This window comes from Hipposideros armiger, unplaced genomic scaffold, assembly GCF_001890085.2.
Source record: "Hipposideros armiger isolate ML-2016 unplaced genomic scaffold, ASM189008v1 scaffold_92, whole genome shotgun sequence".
Classification (NCBI taxonomy): Eukaryota; Metazoa; Chordata; class Mammalia; order Chiroptera; family Hipposideridae; genus Hipposideros; species Hipposideros armiger.
This window is the reverse complement of record NW_017731442.1, coordinates 2,313,011-2,321,668: the sequence shown is the minus strand read 5'-3', so window position 1 is coordinate 2,321,668 and position 8,658 is coordinate 2,313,011. Positions and strand designations below refer to the sequence as shown.

General features: G+C 46.2%; 1 long non-coding RNA gene across 1 annotated transcript in view; it reads right to left on the bottom strand.

Moving 5' to 3' along the window:
- Positions 1 to 429: 429 nt before the first annotated feature.
- LOC109383970 (uncharacterized) overlaps positions 430 to 8,658 on the bottom strand; it is a 15,365-nt gene continuing 7,136 nt past the window's right edge. The window contains exons 2-3 of the long non-coding RNA XR_002124325.1: positions 3,012 to 3,083; positions 430 to 1,395 (exon numbers count right to left, since the gene is read on the bottom strand). This is a non-coding gene — a long non-coding RNA (uncharacterized LOC109383970). The remainder of the gene's footprint in view (positions 1,396 to 3,011; positions 3,084 to 8,658) is intronic.

Below are 8,658 nucleotides of genomic sequence, written 5' to 3'. Positions count from 1 at the left end.
ATATAGTCACCACTGGAAAACCACAGCCTCAGGAAAGAGGCCTGAGGTGGGGGAGGATAGGGTGTCCCCAACCAGTGAGGATGCTGGATCACTCAGAGGCAAGACACTCAGAGAGACAGAAAGTGCGCCTTTCGAATGTACATTTTAGAACAGTTGTAAACAGAACACGGAGGGTTTATTTTTCCTTTTTATGCTTGTAACATGACGCTATGATGCGTCCAATGACAAAACTAAAAATTTAGTAACAAGTTTGATGTCCTTTATTCAAGGGAAAACAGCCCGTGGACTGAGGGAGTGCAGTGCCTCACAAGCAGTGGCGCACTCTTCCCGAGGGATTTGGGGCAAGGGCGACTTAAACAGAGCATTAAAGAGAAACCTTGGAAACAAGATATGATCGATTAGGAGGTCGCGGGCAGATTTCCTTATATAGTGGGCAGGTCCTATTTTCTAAGGTGAGGTAAACAAGCTGAAGCTGAGTTGGAGGATTGTGATTGGTGTACGTCAGGTTTCCTTGACAGGTGTTTCCGGGGAAGCAGAGGCTGACTTCCTGTTAGATTTGTGACAGTGGGCCAGGCCGTTTCGCGACCTCAATTTTTCATGTCCTGATAGACTAACTTTATCAGATGCATTCTCCTTCAGCTGCCAGACACGGCATTAATTAAACCAAAGAAAGGGTTGAAATGAGAATCATAGTAAATTATTAAATTCTCTTCTGACCGGTGGCCCCCACCATGGGCCCTGAATACCAGGCCTGGGATTTATTTTCAGGGCTCAAAAGAAAGATCTGGGAATGGCAGCCAAGAGCCAAACGAGTGGCTTTATCTTCCCAGGAAAGTGAGTCTCCCTCAGGGGCCTGGAGGCCTCAGCCACTCTACCTCCAGCCCTCCCCCCTGACTGCTCCCCACTGATATATTGAGTTTCACAACTTTAAAAATAGCATCTGAGCAGTGAGGAGCTATCTCTGAGCCTGTATCCCAGCGCAGAAATGCAGGCCTCTCTTCACCAAGAGCTGCTCTATGTGAGTGGAATTCGAGCTTTCTGCTTGCTTTTCATGCAACACAAGAAAGTTCTCTCCACCAAAGTAAGCCCTAGTTGTTAGAAATATTCACAGAGATGTGGGACTCCTTTAGCTAAGCCCTGACTTCCTTCACTTTTTAATAATGCATCAGGATATTTATCCTCAGAAGGAATCAGATGGCACTGCTTTCACTTTTTTGCAAAACTCTTGAAATTTCCCAAGGGTACTTGGATGCCTCACTGTTAAGAACCAGCCCCAGATCCATACAGCCTGCCTGGAGCTCCATGTCCCAGCCTGACATGGACGTGGCTGGGATAACTCTCCAGGCCCTGGAAGGCCACCCTGGCCTGGGAGCTGATGTGTTTGTCCCACAGAACCTACAAGGGGATGAAGAAGACAGCAGGTCAGGAAGAAATGTCAGTGAGTTTGAGCAAACACAGGACCTGGAAACTCCTAGTCTCCCACCTCTCTTTCCAATGGCCCCATGGGGCTCTCAGGTATGTCTGCGTTCCTGGACAGAGGGCTCCTGGCCCCTTAAATTTTACCCCTACTTTCCTGACTGAATCAGTTCACCTGTGTTGCTGCAGAGTTAAGAGGTTGTGTTTTGTTAATTCCTTTCTTTCCCAGAGGAGTTCCTTCACCCCCACCCTCATTACCTACATGTCTTTACCTGCTTCTGTGCCCAAAAAACTGTTAACTAAAACAATGACAGCATTTTATTGAGTGCATTCCTTGTGCCTGACACTCTGCTAGAAAGCGATTAGTATCCCCATTTGATGAAGAAACTGAGACTCATAGGGGTTCAGGTAACACAGCAAGTTGATGGGAGATCTGAGATGGAAGATATTTCTATTAATATGCTACTGAGGAGAGTGGACAAGATCCTGCATGTGAAGGACCTAGCAGAATGCCTGACACATAACAGATGCTCAAATTGTGCAGTCTAGCATAGTGGTAAGAGAGAGGCATGAATGTCATGTGCAATTCAGAGGGAGTTGGAGGGAATGAACTTATTTGGCCTTCTTCATGGACCCCGCCTGTTGGTCAGCAAAGAGAAACCCTTAAATAAATCTCTTCTGGCAAATTTGATGGGCTACAAAAATTGAACAGTGTCTTTAGGTAATTTTATCAGTGAATCCACATCTGCCTCCCCCAGCTTCTCCTCTGGGTGGTGTGTGAGCTTCCGGGAGGCTCCCAGCCATTGAGGAGGGGTCAGTGTTCTTGTGGCCCTCTGGTTGCTAGGGTCTCGGTGACTGTGTCAGGCTGAGCTCAGCACAAGCCTAGCCTTGCTTCCTTTTGTGAGCCTGGGCTTCACTCATAGGGAGCACCGGTCATGGCCCCTTCACTTTATATGGACCCATCTGTTCTACCTGACCCTCTGTCTGGACCCTGGCTTAGTGGGTCCATCCTGGGCCTCGAGCATGGGGTCAACTTGCTCCAATAGATTCCACTTCATAGTTGCAGCTGTCAACCCAGTGTCTACCACACAAGGTAACTGAGGGCTGCTGGAGGTTGACCAATCCCCCCTGAGGACACTACTCCACCCCTTGACCAGAAAGACCGCCCCATGCAGGTGCCAGGGCCCCTGGCTGTGACTCTTCTCAGAGTCACAAGTGAAGAGTGATCAAGGGTCCTGCCCCACTGCTCACACCTTCCCACCCTTCCTGTAATCCTCCAGCCCCCAATGAGTAGGCTTTCCTCCCCTTCCCTTCCTGACTCTACCTCCTGTCCAGAAGTCTCTGTAGTCCAGTAGGCCAGGCCTGTTCCTGATACACTGCAGGGGGTGATGTGCCAGGTGTTTGCCTGCTAGAGAGGTCAGTGGCCTGCCTCTGCCTGCCCTGCCTTCAGAAGTCTCCTGACTCACACTTAGAGGTGGCCAGCCAAAAGTTTTAGGAGCCATTGAAACACAGTGGTTTAATATTTGTAAGAGTATTGTTGTCTTTGTGAGAGTGGTTAAGATCATGGGGTGTGGAATCAGACTGGAGTTCCGTACCTTTCTCTGTCATTTACCAGCCCTGTGACCGCAGACCAGTTCCTTCACCTCTTCAGACTTCAGTTTCCTCACCTACGGGGAAAAAAGAATGTGAGGAGTAAATATCATGCTTAGCAGAGTGCCTGGAGCATATGAAGTTGGAGCAATGTTGACCATTGTTGCTGCTGTTGTTATGACTTTATGACCACTTCTTTCCTTCTGCCCCTGTCATCCCCATGCCTGACATGGTGCAGGAATGAGGCTGTGCCCACGGCAGCTGTCTTGTTCCAGCTGCTTGAGGGAAGTGCAGGCGGGCCACATGGCTGGGAAAGAGCCAACCACACAAAGACGTATTTAATCTTTACCTTTCCATATATATATAATGGAAAGGTAAAATCCAACACAATCCCATTAACTCAACACAATAACTATCCCCTTTCAGCCCCTTTTCTCCATAGATAATGTTGCTATAGTTGTGCTTATAATATTTATATCAGATCTATGCCCAGGTTTGTTTTCTTAACCTGAAATTTTAGTCATGCATGTTTTCTAGGATGATACTTATAACTTCATAATTGTCACTTTAATGGCTGAATAATATTCCGTTATGTGCCGGTACTGTAACTTACTAAGATTTTTGGTGAAATATCAGAGTTTTTAATAGGTGCTTTATTTTTGCAAATTTCCATGGAATTTCTCAGAAACTGGTCAATTCATCATCCCCTAAGATCTTTATGAAATATGTGAACAAGATAAGAAGAATCTCAGTCAGCTCTGCAAGAGGGGGTGTAATGTTAGGGAGCATATGTATGTGGCGGGGTGTATGATTGGGGAGGGTGCATGTGCATTCAGTGACAGAGGAGTCCTTGATTACTTACATGGCAAATTTGGAGGGAACCACAAGGACCCACCAATCTTCAAATAGTGCCTCATTTTCCCTCCACTTTGGTCCTTGAGGGGTTTCCCTCCAGGAGCAGCCTATGGATTATACCGTCGTCTTTCTAGAGCCCCATTACAGGCTGACATTATTGAGTAGCATATTGTCATTCAGCAACACTTCAGCAAAAATCATTCTCAAACTAGCTGTGAATCACTTCTTAGAGTTACCTGCTCTGTATTCTTAGGTAATACTTCCTGTGGCTTATTACATTATCTTCCATTTAAAAAAGACCAGGAGCCACATCTAAAGCATTTATTCACTCATTGAACAAATATTTACCGAGCTTCCTCTGTGCACGCAGTGTTGTTCTAGGAGTGGGAGATAGAGCTCTGAGCAGGTCAGACAAGATCCAGCTCTCTTGAAACTTATGTTTCAATAGGGGAGACAGCTCATAAATAAATATATGACTATTTTTATGTCAAAGATATCAAAACAAAATATGTACTAGAGCATGACTGGCAGCAGGGAGGAGACCTCAGATAGGAGGGTAACATTTAAACTGAGATGGGAACCATGAGAAGATTGATGGAAAAATGTTCCAAAGAGAGCAAATCCTAAGTGCAAAGGCCCTGAGGTTGGCCCAGGTTGGTCTGTTCTAGAAGCAGAGAAAAAAACACACCAGTGTGTCTGGGGAGCAGAGAGCAGGGGACGAAAGGAAGAAGTCAGTGATGGAAGATGAGGTCAGAGCTTACACTGGTCCAGGTGCTGTGGAAAGCAGCTCTGGTGTTCTGAAGCAGTGGTGAGCCATCCGAGGGAAGACCTTATCTCATTTGTGTTTTACACAGATAACTGGCTAGTTGGCAGAGAATGGATTGCCTGGGGGATAAGCAAGGTAACAGAAACAAGCAAGGAGGCTTTGCTGTAGTTTAGGAGAAAATGGTGATGTCTTGATTAGGGTAGACGTAATGTCAAAGGAGAAGTGGACAGAGTGGATTTTTCTGGAGGCAGAACTCACAGGACTTACTGATAGATTGCATATAGAATGAGAAATCAAAGATACCTCCTAGGTTTTTGCCTTAATAACTGGGAGGACCCCTTACTCAACTGGGGAACACCAAGGTAGGAATGGGTTGAGGTGGAGGGGACTGGAGTTTTCTATCTTGGACGTTTTATTTTAATTTTTTTTTTAATTATTATTTTTTTAGCTGAGCCATCCTGCTACCTGTTGGCAGCTCAGCGGCTGCTCAGCTCGGGCTGGACTTGAACCGCTGTTGCTCAGAGCTCAAACTCTTGAGCGAGCTCTTAACCAACTGAGCCACTCGGCCGGCCCTCTATCTTGGACGTTTTAAATTTGAGGTGCCTATTATATATCCAAGTGGAGATGTCACATGGGCATTTGAAAATACAAGGGCTGGAACTCAGGAGATAGGTGGGGGAGATAATGGGCTTGAATACATAAAGCAGAATATAGATGGTTTTTAAAGCCACGGAGCTGGATGAGATCTCCAAAGGAAGGGGTGAAGAGGCGGAAAAGAAGAAGCACAACCTGTGGCCTCCTGCTGTTCACCTCTAGATGCCTGCCAGAGGCAAAAGAGCCGTGAAAGGAGACTGAGAAGGAATAACTAACGAGGTTGGAAGAAACCAAAGAGAAGGTGGTATTCTGGGAGCCAAGAGGCTTTCTCTATAAACGCCCCATACTATGATCAGAATAGGTTGTTAGTAAATATTTTCAGGAAGTGCAAGCTGTGTGGCTGCTTATTTGTGTCTCGGCAGCCCCACACACAGACCTAGAACACTGACGGATGGGTGGCTGCCTGGCTGGCTGACTGCCAGTCTAAGCCCATACAGCTTCCCTTTATCTCTGACATCAAGGCTGATACCTCTGCCTGGCTCCAGGGGCCTGGCGTAATCAGGCCCCACCCCAGCTCTTTCCCTACTCCTGTTGCACACCCTGTGTCCCAGTGTCCACCCTTACCTTCTGGCACGACTCACCCTACTCGGTGCCACCTACGTGGTATGAGGCAAGCTCGTGCCTACCTTGTCACCTGGATCGTGCTGCTTCCCTCCCGGTATGCTCTCCTTTCCATCCTCCTGCTGCCTGTCCTAACCTGGCCCACATTTCAAGCCCAGCTCCAGGCTGAGTTCCCCGCTCTCTCTCCATCTGCCCTCCATTTTGGTACTTGATGGATTTCTTTTCAGGACCACCCTTATGGATTAAACCTTTTCCCACCAGGCTCCTGAAGCCTACTAGACGCCTCCTGCCGCGTCCTTCATATCTAATCCATCATCATACCGCGTCGGTTCTACCCCCAAGTACTTCTCGAATCCCATCACGTCCCTTCATCTCTGCCCCTCATCCTGGACCAAGTCACCATTGGTTTCTCCCCTGAACCACTGTAACTCATCTTTCCACCTCCAGTCTTATCCCATCCATTCCCTTTCGCAGCACCCAAAGTGATCTTATTTACATCACTTCTCTGCTTCATACCCTCCAGTGGCATTCGATCCCTTAAGATAAAATACCAGATTCTTACCCTGGCTTTCAAGGCCTTATGTGATCCAGCCAACTGCCCACCTTCCCAAACATTTCTCACCTCATCCCTCCATCCTTACAATGCTCCAGACACATCTGTTCAGTTCCTAAACCACCTGTCGGCGCCTTGCACATGATGTGCCCTCAGCTTGGAAGGCTCTTCCCTGAAGTCCATGTGGAGATCATTGTTAATCTTCCTTTAGCTTTAGCTTAAAGGCTGCTCCCTCCGAGAGGTCATCCCTGATTCCTCCCACAATCTAAATCAGGTACCCTGTTAGTGTCTCTTATATAATACCCTGTTCTTTTCCTTGATAAGACATAATTAATGATCATAAATTGCTTTTTATTTATTTGTTCATTGCCTATCAACTCGACTTCCTTGGTTGTAGAGTTTCACATCTATTTTGATCCCCAGAACCTATAGCATAGCACCTAGCACTTAGTAGGTACTCGTTGTCGTCAGTGAACAACAAAGCTTTCCCTGACTTCTCCGGCTCATACATCATTTAGGTTCTTCCCTTTCCAAGTTCACTTTTAGTTAGTTCTTCCCAATTTATTTGTCCTGTAGCAAAAATAATAAAAACAGCAATAGCTACAATTTATTAAGGTTTATTAAATGCCAGACTCTATGTGCCAATCACATATATGTCATCTCTAATCTTTGCAACAATCTTACAAAATAGGTACTGTTAATCCCATTTTACAGATTAGGTAAATGAGTCTCAGAGAGATAAAGTAATTGCCTGATGCTACCCAGCTAGTAAGTACCACAGCCAAGATATGAATTCAGGTCTCTGACTCTGAAACTCTTTCCTTTCCTCTATGTTTTCTGTGTGGGTGTTGTCTCCAACTAGGCTGTGAAATTTTGTTGTAGTAAGCGTTTTGTCCTTTATAGGCTTTTTGCATATTCCTCTTTGCTTTGTGGTTTGTTTTTTGTTGTTATTGTTTGTTTGTTTTTGTTTTATTTTTGTTTTTGTTTTTTGGTTATCCTCCACCTCTACACTGCAGGTGCTCCCTCACACCTGTCATTTGTGAGGATGTGTCATTGGTCAGATAAGAACCACACAGGAGAAAAGGTGCCATGTTTCTGTCAAAGTTACCCTGTGAGGTGAGTTCCAGGGCTGGGTCTAAGAAAAATAGAGTAGATAGCTATCCACAGAAACTGACATATGGGGCCCAAAGGCCTGCCTTCCCCAAATCTCTCTCTCACCAGGCCAGGTGGGCCCTGCCCTGCCCTGCCCTCTCCTCCTTACCTAGAGAAAATTCTACCCTTGGAGTCCCTTATATGGGGTGCCAAAAAAATGTATACACGTTTTAAGCGATGTTAACACTTTGGTCAACGTTGCTCAAGCAGTAGTTCACCATAATCAGAAGTGTCTGGACGCTGATGGTAACCACTTTGAGCACCTCTTGTAATTGCAGAAGTCAAACGTGACTTGTATTCATCTCTTGTTATCGGTATATATTAATACAGTTTTTCCTTTCTTAAAATGTGTATACATTTTTTTGGCACCCTCTGTATATGAGGCAACAAAGGTTGGCCTGACCTTTAGAAGGCCTCTCCCATACATGCTTCAAGCTCAGGATTAACAAACTGTCCCCTGGATTAGGTGCATGGCTGGGTACAGAGTAACAGAATCTCAAAGCTGAAATAGATCATCTAGATTCTAGAACAATCTCCTGCCCAAGAGAGGCTCTCCTCTGTGCCTTCCAGGAAGGTACCTCTTGCATAATTCCAGCAATGGAAACTCATCACCTCCCAAATGACAAATTTCCTTCTTACACTGAGGTCAAAGCTACCCGTCCACAAAGGCCCCATTTCTATCATCAGGTGTTACACAACATCAGTTTAATCTTTTTCTATGCTTGACAGCCCTTTTCATACCCAAAGTTAGTTTCCATATTCGGCAGTTTTAAGATCCTGCTGCCCTGGGTTCTGGTATCTGCTTCGGTGAAGATTCAGCCAGCCATGGCTTTGTCCCCTTCCATGCCCCGTCTGGATGTCTCAGCTGGGGGACAGGGGAGGACCTTGATGGTGAGCAATGGACCAGCTGCTTGGGAAGAGGAGGAGAGTTGAGGGAAAATGCCTCCCCTGGGTGGACGTGCCCGACCCTGTCTTCGCTTAGCGTGTCCTGCTACCCTCAGAGGATGGGCAGGAGAAAATACACCTGCCTACTTTTACAGAGTTGACATATATAAATATCTGGCATGGTGGCCTGGCACACAGTAGGCATGAAATACATGTTTGTTTTCTT